The sequence below is a fragment of the Palaemon carinicauda genome, chromosome 3 (assembly GCF_036898095.1).
Source record: "Palaemon carinicauda isolate YSFRI2023 chromosome 3, ASM3689809v2, whole genome shotgun sequence".
In the NCBI taxonomy this organism is placed as follows: domain Eukaryota; kingdom Metazoa; phylum Arthropoda; class Malacostraca; order Decapoda; family Palaemonidae; genus Palaemon; species Palaemon carinicauda.
Window position 1 is genome coordinate 166,675,286 of NC_090727.1, and position 14,626 is coordinate 166,689,911.

Genomic DNA, 14,626 nt, shown 5'->3' on the forward strand with positions numbered 1-14,626 from the left:
TTTATTTTCTAATTCACTAAAGTTATTAGACAAATCCTAGCCTAAATTCTGATGATGTTTGAAGGCTATGGAGTTATCCAACCAACTTATTACTACACACACACACACATATATATATATATATATATATATATTTGTATGTGTGTGTGTGTTTATATATGCATTACACACACACATATATATATATATATATATATTTATATATATATATATATATATATATATATATTTATTCTGTGTTATAGCAAGATATTTTAGTTTCATGTAACGTTAAATAGGAGTGAATTTAGACAGTTTAGAATATATTAGTTAGGAAAATTTATTGTTATATGTTACTGTGTTTGGAGGGACGGGGAAGGGACTAGATATTTTGTTTTGTAAAAAATACAAACACAAAAAAATTAGAAAATAGGATAGTGATTTGGATGAAGTATTTTTTACATGTTTAGATAAATTGGTGACTTATAATATACTTCAAGATATATTCCATGCCCATACTGCTGAATGATCACGTCCAGTTAATATAAAGCGATTGCCAAGCAAATAATTCAATTCATTGTCTATTAAGAATTAAAGTAAAAGCATATATGTATTTCAAGAATAAAGCAACGTTGGAATTTTGCAGTCTTGCAGCACGGAAATGCAAGACTGCCCCCATAAAAGTTCAACAAGAAAAAAAAATAAATTCAAGCATTAGAAATCTCAGTTTCCAGGTAGAGCCGCTTCAACGGTGTGTTTCCAAGTGTAATGAGGCCGAATATATTGTGGCAGCGCTGTGTTACGCTGAGCGGATCTTATCGATTTGAAGGATTATAAATGTAAACTTTTCAAATTTTACTTTAATTTAACTTTTTTTTTTAGACCGGGAAATCACAATTTACAAGTTTAACGAGCCGAACCGATAGAAAATACTAGTGATTAGAATAATGCATTTGTGTTGAATCTGTTGGAAACTCTGTGTACAACAGATGATTATTTTTCTTTTCTTGAACGTTGGCGATACCCGCTATGCATTTTCCAATTTGTTTCGTGCCGTTTCGCTTCATTTCACATCCCGCGTTACTTACGGTACGACGGTGAATTTAATGCTGCCGAGTTTCTTTCCTCCAGATTTTTTAAAATTTTTTATTTTAACTTTCAATACCCGGTTTTAGTCGGTTTCGGATACTGCTTCACGCTTGAGTTGAGTGCCATTTGGCGTGTTATGCTTATTACGAGGAGTCTGAATCGTTATTTCGGGAGAAGTGGTTCCTCCCGTCGAGATTGGTGGTGGTGTATTACACAGAGCCACGTTGCTCGGATTATGGTGTTATTACTTGTGCAAATACTTCTGCTACAGCTGATGATGATATATTGACAATAGTGCCGTATTTATTTACCTTTCATTTGTGTGAATATTTGGTTTATTTAGTTGTAGGATAAAATGAAAACTCGAGTGTTTGTTTTTCTTAGGAATGTGAATACGGTTACGAGGTAGCAATTAAATGTTGTCGATTTGGTCGTGTGTATTCAGGCGAGGTTTTATTGAAATTTTACTCTCTCGATATAATTACATCCACAACTATGCTAATAATGCTCGGGGTATTGCTAGTGATATTATTAGGTGTCTATAGGTTCATTTAAAAGTTTAAAGGCCGCTCACGAATGGCAGAGGCAAGGGACAGTGACGTTGCCCTATCAAGCAGGACAATGTTCCATAGACTGACCATATGTACTTATGACCAGCGCCCAAACTAACACTAAGGAGGTCCATGCAATGGCGGCTGATGACTCAGCAGGTAGACCTATATGCTCCCCCAAACCCCCCAAACCTTAGCTCACAAGGATGGTGAGGTTGCAGCTACCAAAGAAACTAAGGAGTTTGAGCGGGACTCTAAGAAGTTTGTTTATTTTCTTATTTCCTTTCCTCACTGGGCTATTTTTCCCTGTTAGAGCCCGTGGGCTTATAACATCCTGCTTTTCCAACTAGGGTTGTAGCTTAGCAAGTCATAATAATAATTCTCATGTAGTTTATTTATTTCCTTTCCTCACCGGGCTATTTTCCCTGTTTGGGCCCTTGGGCTTATAACATCCTCCTTTTCCAACTAGGGTTGTTGCTTAGCTGGTAATAATAACAATTCTCTTGTATTTTATTAATTTCCTTTCTTCACCAGGCCATTTTTTCATGTTGTAGCCCTTGGGCTTATAACATCCTGCTTTTCCAACTAGGGTTGTAGCTTAGCTGGTAATAATAACAATTCTCTTGTATTTTATTAATTTCCTTTCTTCACCAGGCCATTTTTTCATGTTGTAGCCCTTGGGCTTATAACATCCTGCTTTTCCAACTAGGATTGTAGCTTAGCTGGTAATAATAACAATTCTCTTGTATTTTATTAATTTCCTTTCTTCACCAGGCCATTTTTTCATGTTGTAGCCCTTGGGCTTATAACATCCTGCTTTTCCAACTAGGGTTGTAGCTTAGCTGGTAATAATAACAATTCTCTTGTATTTTATTAATTTCCTTTCTTCACCAGGCCATTTTTCCATGTTGTAGCCCTTGGGCTTATAACATCCTGCTTTTCCAACTAGGGTTGTAGCTTAGCTGGTAATAATAATAATTCTCTTGTAGTTTATTTATTTCCTTTCCTCACCGGGCTATTTTTCCCTGTTGAAGCCCTTTGGCTTATAACATCATGCTTTTCCAACTAGGGTTGTGGCTTAGCTACTACTACTACTACTACTACTAATAATAATAATGATAATAATAATAATAAAAATGATAACAATAATAATCCATTGTGTCATCGGGTAAACTCGTTGCAAGACACGTCACCTTCACTGATATTTCAGGAGGAACAAGGGAAGTCCATGTCATTAGTCAGAAAGAACATTGTTTTGCAGGTCAAGTTAGGTTGCGTAGAGCTATCATAGATTGTCAGTTAAGACATGTAGCCAATGGTTGGGTTTATTTTCCGCCCTCGAATAATTCAGGGAAATAAAACATGGAATTTGGGTGTTATAGTAATTAGAAATATTAATTGGCTAAACGTGTCATCCTCACCAATATGAGATAAAGGTTGATATTTTGTATGCTATTGTACCTGTTCGTTTAGATATATTCAAAACATTTTGCAATTTCATCGAGCTTATTTTGTATCAAATATATTATGTCATCTTGTCATTCAACTGCTTATAATGTGTGTATGTATGCATGTATATTTTTATATACCTAGAACCATAACTATCTATAATAAACTTACAAATGTATTACATAGAAAGTCCCTTTTATAATATCTTTTTTATCCCTTATCTTCCAGTTGCTCCAAGGGTGAACCTCCGTCTGGGAGCAAATCTCGGAGGACATCCGATCACGGAGGGCAAGGATGTCTACTTCGAGTGTGATGTTTCTTGTAACCCTCAAGCAAGGAACATCGAGTGGCACAAAGATGTGAGTATTAGGTATTTTCTTTATTTATGATGATGATGATGTTGGTTTTTTTTCTCGGTTAATGGCATTGTTAATTATATCAATAAATCGACTATTGTTGCAAGTATATTGCGTTAAATTATTCTAAGGGATGCTTTTCTGGTCCTATTCTTGGTTTATTTCTTTTACTTTAGGGGAAGCTTTTCTGGTCCTATTCTGCAGGTATTTATTTCACTTTATGGGATGCTTTTCTGGTCGTATACTGCAGGTATTGACTTTACTTTATGGAATGCTTCTCTGGTCCTATTCTGCAGGCATTTATTTTACTTGAAGGGATGCTTTTCTGGTCCTATACTGCAGGTATTGACTTTACTTTATGGAATGCTTTTCTGGTCCTATTCTGCAGGTATTTATTTTACTTTAAGGGATGCTTTTCTGGTCCTATTCTGCAGGTATTTATTTTACTTTAAGAGATGCTTTTCTGGTCCTATACTGCAGATATTGATTTTATTTTATGAAATGCTTTTCTGGTCCTATTTTGCGGGTGTTTATTTTATTTTAATGGATGATTTTCTGGTCATATACTGCAGGTATTAACTTTACTTTATGAAATTTCTGGTCCTATACTGCAGGTATTAACTTTACTTTATGGAATGCTTTTCTGGTCCTATTCTGCAGGTATTTATTTTACTTTAAGGGATGCTTTTCTGGTCTTATACTGTAGGTATTTACTTTACTTTAAGGGATGTTTTTTCTGGCCCTATACTGCAGGTATTTACTTTAAGTGATGCTTTTCTGGTCCTATTCTGCGGGTGTTTATTTTACTTTAGGGGATGCTTTTCGGGTCCTATACTGCAAGGAAGCCCTACTCTATACAGGACCTTTCATAATTCATGTTATCGTATACATTTCAAGGCATTCAGTATTCCACACCTCATATATCTCGTTTATGTGTAAATATTAAGAGCACATAAGGCTTTTTTCGTTTTTTATACTTCATCGTTCATATATTATCTCAATTTGGCATTCTCCTTTTTATATTCCTCCATTCTTTTCTCGTTCTTCCCCTTCTCTTTACTTTCCTCTTAAAACCCTATTCTTCTTTTTCTACTTTTTTACTGATAATGGATAATCTACGAGTATTATAATATTATGCCCCCTTTAACTCATTACCATTTTTCTTTTTGATCGTTATGTATTTTTTTTAATCCTTTCCCCATTATTGTAATCAGCATCGTATGTTGATTTTTCATCAGTGTCCCTGTACTTGTTTTTTTATTATATACTTTACACCAAAGTTCACGTCTTTTAACACCTCGAACTCCATAATATTGATTTAACGAGAAAATGTCTATCTAATAATCTAAATTCAGAACTTAGTATATTGATTGGCGTCAGTGGATAACTTTGTTTATTAAGAGGATATCTTTATTATTACGAGGATATGTTTTATTATTCAAAAGTATTCAGGTCCGTGGAATGTCTTTCAGGGGTAAGACATGTTTTTGACTTATTCTCTATAACTTGGTGTACATTTTTAATAATACCAATATAGATAGTTACAATATTAATAGGTGCAAAGAAGGATGAAATTAATAATTGTAATAATAACCAGAAAAAAGAGTGAAAAACAAAAATAGGAGAAGTAAAGGTAACAGAGGTATATGGCATGCTTTCTTTTATAACAAGGCAGGAGAGGTAAAAGTGACAGAGGTATATGACATGCTTTCTTTTATAACAAGGCAGGAGAAGTAAAGGTAACAGAGGTATATGACATGCTTTCTTTTATAACAAGGCGATAATTTTAATCCTTTACGGCCATACGAACTCGGTTGCATCCAGCAATGATTTTTCTGCAGACATGCAAATATTCTCATTAGTTTACAAAGAGCAACATCGATGTTATATCATTAAATCTTTACGGATCATGTCGGCTTCTGAATACTGTACACGCGTATTCCCATTAAATTTTGGATCTTAGATATCACAGCACCCGAGAATAGGTGAATTTATTGCTCTGGAATCTTGTATTTTCGTCTTATCGTTTTTTTTTATTATTATTATTATCAATTGATTTGTAGTCGATTTAGTGAGTATCATAATCATCCGTGTGATTAACATCAAAATCAGTATTATAATCAAAATCGCTTTCTTAGATATTATCAATGTACCCTCAAACTTCAATAGTAGAAGAACCTCAATTTTCACTATCAAGAGAATGTAATCAGCTATTCCTTAGCATTTTCGCTTTCGCCGACGGTTTAGAGATTGTGATGCCCTTCTTACGATTTCTAATGCTGTATAGAAGTCCATTGATTGCGGTCAGGAAGTTCGTATGATTAGCCTTGAGCTTAGTGCGGCCTTTGACCGTGTTATTTATAAGGACACTTTCAAACTTGATCAAATGGGAGTAGATGGATCTTCTCCTAACATCATCGTTGAATTTTTAATTAATAAATTTAAAAGAGTATATGTTGATGGGAACTATTGTAATGTACATTTGGTGTTCCTCAGGATAAGGTTCTCGGCCTATCACTTTTCATACTATATACATATATATGGTTTGGCCTTTAGAACTAGTTTATTGCATATGCGGATGCTACTGCTCGATGTATATCAGTTCCGGCTGCTGAATGTAGACCTTTAGTTTCTGAAACCTTTGATAGGGATCTTGCTAATATTACTCCATGGGATGAAATTAATTCTATCAAAACTCAAAGCAAGATTGCAACTAAATCAACGACATTGGCTTTTCAGCATCCATGTCTTTGCATCCACAATATCTCTTTAACAATATACAACTCATTTAGAATTCTAGGTGTAATTCTCGATCGCAAAATTTACTTTAGAGAAACATATCCTGTCTGTTTTTTCTTAAATTGCACAAAATACTGGTTTATTGAAAGTCTATAATATTTTTTGGTAATCAATCTATCCTGAAGTAATGATTTAATTCTTTTATTTTACCTTGTTTTGAGGATTGTGCTCTTGTCTGGTCTTCATCTGCCGACTCGCATCTTAATTTGTTGGACAAACCTTGCAATCTATTAAACTGCTTATCCTTCATCTTAATTTGTTGGACAAACCTTGCAATCTATTAAACTGCTTATCCTTCATCTTAATTTGTTGGACAAACCTTGCAATCTATTAAACTGCTTATCCTTCATCTTAATTTGTTGGACAAAACTTGCAATCTATTAAACTGCTTATCCATAATTTTAATTTGTTGGACAAAACTTGCAATCTATTAAATTGTTTATCCATCATCCTAATTTGTTGGAGGAAACTTGCAATCTATTAAACTGCTTTTCCATCATCTTAATTTGTTTGACAAAACTTGCAATCTATTAAACTCATCCTTCTTCTTAATTTGTTGGACAGAACCTGAAATCTATTAAACGGCTTATCCTTCATCTTAATTTGTTGGACAAAACTTGCAATCTATTAAACTGCTTATCCATCATTTTAATTTGTTGGACAAAACTTGCAATCTATTAAACTGCTTATCCATCACTTTAATTTGTAGGACAAAACTTGCAATCTATTAAACTGCTTTTCCATCATCTTAATTTGTTTGACAAAACTTGCAATCTATTAAACTCATCCTTCATCTTAATTTGTTTGACAAAACTTGCAATCTATTAAACTCATCCTTCATCTTAATTTGTTTGACAAAACTTGCAATCTATTAAACTCATCCCTCATCTTAATTTGTTGGACAAAACTTGCAATCTATTAAACTCCTTATCCATGATCTGGATATCAATCCTTGGCGCATAAAACTTTTCATAATTCTGACTATCCTTTGTATTTATATCTTCACCTCCTTTACCATCCTCTGCGTAGTACAAAGAATGCAGTTAATTGCTTAGCCTTATAGCATCCTGCTTTTCCAACTAGGGTTGTAGGTTAGCAAGTAATAATAATAATAATAATAATAATAATAATAATAATAGTAATAATAATACATAATATTCTATTAGTTTTATACCAGCTGTGACCAGATGGAGTGATATGCCTAAATGGTGGTTCAGTTTTTGAAAATGTTTTTATGTCGTACAGGCTGACATAAACTCATTCCATAGTTTATAAATGATTGGTGTATTTTAACGTTATTACATGGCCATAATATATTTCATCATTTTACATTGTTTTATCTTACATTTAGTTTATTCTTTATTTCTCTATTTCATTTCCTCACTGGGCTACTTTCCGTGTTGGAGCCCTTGAGCTTGTAACATCCGGCTGTTCTAACTAGGGTTATATCTTGGTTTGTAATAATGATGCTATTGAAAATTCAAGCAAGAAAAACTACCATGGAATGTACCTCATGCTCCATTACTTTTCTTGTATGAAATTTGTTAAGAATTTAAAAAAAATGTTTTTTTTTTTCTCTAATTATAAGAAAGTTCTCGTCGTCAGAAGGACCAATACAGAATCGATTCCTTGAGTTGCTTATGACCTTCATTCCAGCAAGGCATATTCTTGGAAGCTCTTAGAGTTATGAAAGTAATTGTGGAGAATGCTCTAAAAAAAACATTGCTGCAATGCCGTGGAATTCAAGGAATTGAGTTATAGAGGCGTAAATATTTTTTGTTTTCCTACTTGTATTTTCTACTTTTCACTCTTATTAAACGACGCTTCTCCGAGTGCAATCAGCGCAAGAGCCTGTGACCTGTACCTTCATTGCAGGTTGCTGTATTACCTACCAACCTACCTACGAGTGCAATAAGATAATAAAAGTAGGTCAGTCTCCCTTCCGCATTCGTGGTGAACAACACATCTGAATCGTAAACAAAAACTTGAACAGTAAATATTTCTTAGAATTGGAATTCCCTCATTCGAGATTGAAACACCAATTCCGAATTTATAAAGGACAGAAATGTAACAATAAAACGAAATATTATTACTTGTGACATTAGCAGGAGTTCACCCGCAATATTTCTACGGCTTAATCATCAGGCCATTGCGAAAGAACTTTCTCCCGAAGCGGTAAAATTGAAAAGCAGAAGCGAACCGGATTCATTCGTGTTTGCGACGGAGACAAGAGCCTTTGCCACACTTGACATTGCAGTCGTAAACTGACACATTAATTTATTAAAGGGTAAGTTCTGAAAGCCCATTAAAAGCAACTGCTGCATAAACCTCGCCCACATTAAACACCCCTCCCCCTCCCCCCCCCCACACACACCTTATACACTCCACCTGGACACCGTGACCGAGTCCCCTCTCTGAACTGACCCACTCTCCCCATTCCTCCGCCACTGGTGGTAGACGCCCTCCAGACCATTGGATCTCTCTCTCTCTCTCTCTCTCTCTCTCTCTCTCTCAGTTATCATGAACTCAGTTCAGTTTTCTTTAAATTCTTTCTATGAAACTGGTCACTATATACTTATTTTTGCTCTTATATTGCCATTCGACATAGGCTAATTCTCTCTCTTTCTCTCTCTTTCTCTCTCTCTCTCTCTCTCTCTCTCTCTCTCTCTCTCTCTCTGAGATATGAACTGGGTTCAATTCATTTTAAATTATTTCATATATGAAACTGGTCACTATATACTTATTTTTGCTCTTGTATTGCCCTCAACCTATAATTCTCTCTCTCTCCCTCTCTCTCTCTCTCTCTCTCTCTCTCTCTCTCTCTCTCTGTAAGTTATCATAAATTCAGTTCAGTTTCTTTGAATCCTTTCTTCTATAAAACTGGTCACTGTATACTTATTTTTGCTCTTGTATTGCCCTCAACCTATAATTTTCTCTCTCTCTCTCTCTCTCTCTCTCTCTCTCTCTCTCTCCCTATAAGTTATCATAAATTCAGTTCAGTTTCTTTGAATTCTTTCTTCTATAAAACTGGTCACTATATACTTATTTTTGCTCTTATATTGCCATTCGACATATAATTCTCTCTCTCTCTCTCTCTCTCTCTCTCTCTCTCTCTCTCTCTCCCTATAAGTTATCATAAATTCAGTTCAGTTTCTTTGAATTCTTTCTTCTATAAAACTGGTCACTATATACTTATTTTTGCTCTTATATTGCCATTCGACATATAATTCTCTCTCTCTCTCTCTCTCTCTCTCTCTCTCTCTCTCTCTCTCTCCCTATAAGTTATCATAAATTCAGTTCAGTTTCTTTGAATTCTTTCTTCTATAAAACTGGTCACTATATACTTATTTTTGCTCTTATATTGCCATTCGACATATAATTCTCTCTCTCTCTCTCTCTCTCTCTCTCTCTCTCTCTCTCTCTCCCTATAAGTTATAAATTCAGTTCAGTTTCTTTGAATTCTTTCTTCTATAAAACTGGTCACTATATACTTATTTTTGCTCTTATATTGCCATTCGACTTATAATTCTCTCTCTCTCTCTCTCTCTCTCTCTCTCTCTCTCTCTCTCTGTAAGTCATCATAAATTCAGTTCAGTTTCTTTAAATTCTTTCTTCTATGAAACTGGTCACTATGCACTTATTTTTGCTCTTATATTGCCATTCGACTTATAATTCTCTCTCTCTCTCTCTCTCTCTCTCTCTCTCTCTCTCTCTCAACCCTACGATGTCGTGAAACAAGTAATCATTCTAATAATCTCTCTCCATCCTATTATGTCGTGAAACAAGAAATCTTCATTGACCTGTCTCTGTCTCGAAGAGAGAGAGAGAGAGAGAGAGAGAGAGAGAGAGAGAGAGAGATAAATTTGACAGGGCTATTAGAATATTGCTGTATTGTGCCCTATATTATTATTACACAAACAAAATAATTGACCATCATTTTTATACATGTACCGTTTGAACTAGAAACACAAAATTTAAGTAATTATTGCTGTAGTTTACTTAAAGATTGTTTGGAAGTTTATATTAAATGGGCAATTATAACATGAAATCCCTAATAATCAAGTCCACAAAATACAATTAAACGCATCAAAGGGACTCTTTTTGTGGTCTGCTATTCATATAGGCAAATTAACATCAAACATGGTTTATAATTTGTCAGAGGGTTTTTGCGGTAGCATGCCCATGCAGTCATTAATCATAGTTATTGGTGGTGGGCTTTGCCAGTTTGACTAAATAATCATGGAATTGTTAAGTGAAGAGATCAGAAATGAAGAGTTGCAGTCGCTATGTACAGATAACTTTGTGACTATCGCTGAAAATTAGGAAGACTTACAGTGAATGGTTGTAGAGTGGCTAGAGACTTTGGAGAGGGGTGGCTTGTGAGTAAACGTCGATTGAATGAATCTGTGGTGAATAGTAAAGAAGGTAGGGACAGGATAGCTATGCATGAAAGTAGAGGCTTGGTTATTAAACAGCTGTAACAAATCAGATTATTATTATTATTATTATTATTATTATTATTATTATTATTATTATTACTTGTTACTTGTTAAGCTACAACCCTAGTTGGAAAAGCAAAATGCTATAAGCCCAGGAGCTTCAACAGGGAAAATAACCCTGTGAGGAAAGGAAAATAGGAAAATGAAATATTTTAAGGAAGAGTATCAACCTGAAATACAATATCTCCTATCTAAACTATAAAAAACATTAACAAAACAAGAAGGGAAATAAGATAGTTGGGATTTACTATAAGTCAGGATGGAAGGTGTGAGGCTGAAGTTGAGAATGAATAAAAGCAGCCTGAGGGAATCGGAGGGAAGAAGCGGGAGTGGTATGTGATACGAAAAGGTCAATCTAGATAAAAGTCAAGATCTATAGCAGAGTCATAAGACCAGTGTTAATGAATGGATCAGAGAATTGGGCTTTAAGACGAAAAGAGGAAACAAAGCTTGAGAGAACAGAGATAAGAATGTTGAGATGGTTTATGGAATATCACTACGTGAAAGATTAGAAAATTATGAAATGATAAGAATGGCAGGCGTAGTAAAGAATACAGATATGAAAGTATCACGACTGAGGTGATATGGGCTCGTGTTAAGGATGGATGGTGGTGGGGAGTGAGGAGGGGTTGGAAGGTACCTGTTCGTGGAGAAGATCAAGTGGGAAGCAGAGCATTAGGTGACGAGATAAGGTGAAAGATGATATGGAGAGAAGAGGTTTGGTGGAAGAGGGTGCCTTTGATAGAAGGCATTGGAGAGGACGCATCAGGCTACCGACTGCTTAATGTAAAGATAACGGTGGGAAGAAGATTCATATAGCCAAATTATAATAAACGCGTTAACAATAATTGTACCAACGTTGACTCTCAGAGGTCATATTTAGGGTCGTTAATATATTCTTTAATTTTTTTTCCAAAATAGTAAGGGATGATGTAAGTAGCTCGCTCATTTTGTTAAGCCTTGTCGAAGCTTTAACCCACTTCCACCTGGGTAGATGTGTGCCTAGCATTACATCACTCAAATACGGTGCCCATATTGGGTAGTTTTACCCTCCAAAAGGTGAGCGTCTTGTTTTGTCACTTACGCCACATTCATATTGATAGATAAGGCAGTGATTTCCCCATATATTACCATAAGTGAGAGAATTTCAAAGGTCAAATGCACTTTTAAATGATTATCTATATTCTTCACAGTGAGCCATCTTCTTGTGGTGAACTTCCCTTTTAACAATTATGAAAGTAATTTATAGTAAACATGTACACTAATTCTGACAGACGAAGATCAAAGGTCAAGGTCAGAGGGCATGAGAGAATCATTTGAATGTTTTCACCTCCGTAGGATGAGGTCCTCCAGTTTTATTGTTATTACCTCCGCCTAGGAGGTTATAAAATGTAGTCTGTCTATTTATTTATTTGTGTGTTTCTGCCTGTCTGTGGACAGGATTAGGTCAAAACTACTCAACGGATTTTGACGAAATGTTCACCACACATAGATCCTAGGTTATGCACGACTCCATTAAATTTTGGAGATGAATCGGATCCGGATTTGCTTGTTCCCCCATTTTAAAGATAACGTCAAAAATTGACGGTTTTTTTACGAAATTTCCACCGCTGATAGATCTTAGGCCGTGGACGACTCCATTAACCTTTGGCGGAGGTCAGAAATCTCTGATTGCTCTTGTTGTTGTTGTTGTTGTTGTTGTTATATTATTATTATAATAGACGGACACGTCAATTGTTTCTTCTTTCTACAAAAGCTGCAACCCGTAAAGGTCGGCTAACAATTAGGAACCTAATTTGCTACCATCTGTTCCACTTCGACAGGATGAGAGTCGAACTCAGTACCATAGCATTGCCAGCTAGACTTACTACTGATTGCAGCTGATTCTCATCTTAATTTGTTGGACAGAAACTTACGGTCTATTAAATTTCTTATTCCTAATCTAGATATTAATCTTTGGCACCGTCGTTCAATTAGTTCATTATGCATGTTGCATAAGATTTTTCATAACTCTGACCATCCTTTACATTCAGATCTCCCTGGACAATTCTATCCTGTTCGTAACACTAGGCAGGCAGTTAATTCTAATAGCCAGGCCTTCTCCATCATGAGGCTCAATACTACACAGTATTCTAAAAGTTTTATTCCAGCTGTTACCAAGTTGTGGAATGATCCTCCTAATCGGGTAGTTGAATCAGTAGAACTTCAAAAGTTCAAAGTTGGAGCAAATGTTTTTATGTTGACCAGGCTGACATGAGTCTTTTTATAGTTTATATATGACATATCTGTTTTTGACGTTGTTAATAGTTTATATAGGAAATATCTGTTTTGACGTTGTTACTGTTTTAGAATGGTTTATTGTTAACTTGTTCTCATCATTTATTTATTTCCTTATTTCCTTTCCTCAGTAGGCTATTTTTCCCTATTGGAGCCCTTGGGCTTATAGCATCTTGCTTTTCTAACTAGGGTTGTAGCTTGGCAATAATAATAATAATAATAATAATAATAATAATAATAATAATAATAATAATAATAATAATAAATGCAAAAAAGAGATATAGAGCGATGATAATATTATAGAAGAAAGGTGTATTACAAGAAAACCAAAAGGAACTTGAAACTTACGACGACACAAAGTGGCTACCCATGTTCATGATCTCTTAACCCCCTTCCCTCACCCCCTCCCTCGCTTATGGGAGGGGTATCCCCCCCCCCCCTCAACATCACACACTCAGTCACTCATCTCACGACCCCTTCGTCTTACCATCTTTAAGTGGACGTCAATATCTTCCAGGTCTTGCAACGAGCAAGGTGCAAGTCTCTCTCTCTCTCTCTCTCTCTCTCTCTCTCTCTCGAAAGTATTGAAGAATATCCGAAGGTAATATATGTTAGAGCGTAAAAGGTATAAGAATTAGGTTAACTCTCTCTCTCTCTCTCTCTCTCTCTCTCTCTCTCTCTCAAAAGAAAAGGAAATGAATGATGGTATGAATTTAATAAAAATAGAACTTTTAATGCTTAAAAATGAAAATATCTCTCTCTCTCTCTCTCTCTCTCTCTCTCTCTCTCTCTCTTCAAACACAAAAGAAAAGATAATTAATGGGAGTATAAAGATAGTAATCATAAACTTTTAATATGTTTAGAACGATGTCCTCTCTCTCTCTCTCTCTCTCTCTCTCTCTCTCTCTCTCTCTGTTTCAAGTTTTTACCAGCCATTTTCATGGTCGTAAACACTATATCTTTCCTCGCGAAATTTCTCCTGCTTTATTTCATGCTTCCTCTGTCTGCGTTTACCTCTTTTTTTTATTCTTTCATTTTATCCTTGCGTGTTCCCTTCTTTTTCTCAACCTCACTTCCAATAGGTGAGCAGAATTGACTCTAAAATCATATCAAATCATTCAAGTGTTTAGAGATGGCACCAGTTTTTGTTGTAAATCATAACTTTTATTTTTGTATTTCATAACATTCTATTTCATTCACCTTTATATTAATATGATCATGCAACTTGATAATCTAAATATGATGCATATACATTTTACAAGAGCATCTTCTCTCTCTCTCTCTCTCTCTCTCTCTCTCTCTCTCTCTCTCTCATGTAACTATAATCTGAATATGTATATACATTTTACAAAAGCAGGGACTATATATTTCGGGGACTGGACCCTATTATTTATATAAGGTAAGGCTCTCTCTCTCTCTCTCTCTCTCTCTCTCTCTCTCTCTCTCTCTCTCTCTTTATCCTTAATTATCGCCCAACTGATAAAAGATCTTGGGTTTAAATCTCGAGCGAATATAAAATATTGAGACCTTTTCTGTTTTTAACCCATTTTGCCTATATTATCCTGACCAAAAAAATCGGTACCTGCCAGTCCACTGACTTTAGTCGGTTCCCTCCCCATGAGAAAAA

General features: G+C 35.2%; 1 pseudogene; it reads left to right on the plus strand.

Annotated features, from left to right (window-relative positions):
* Positions 1–14,626, plus strand: part of LOC137638753 (nephrin-like) — a 748,229-nt pseudogene that overhangs the window by 449,247 nt on the left and 284,356 nt on the right.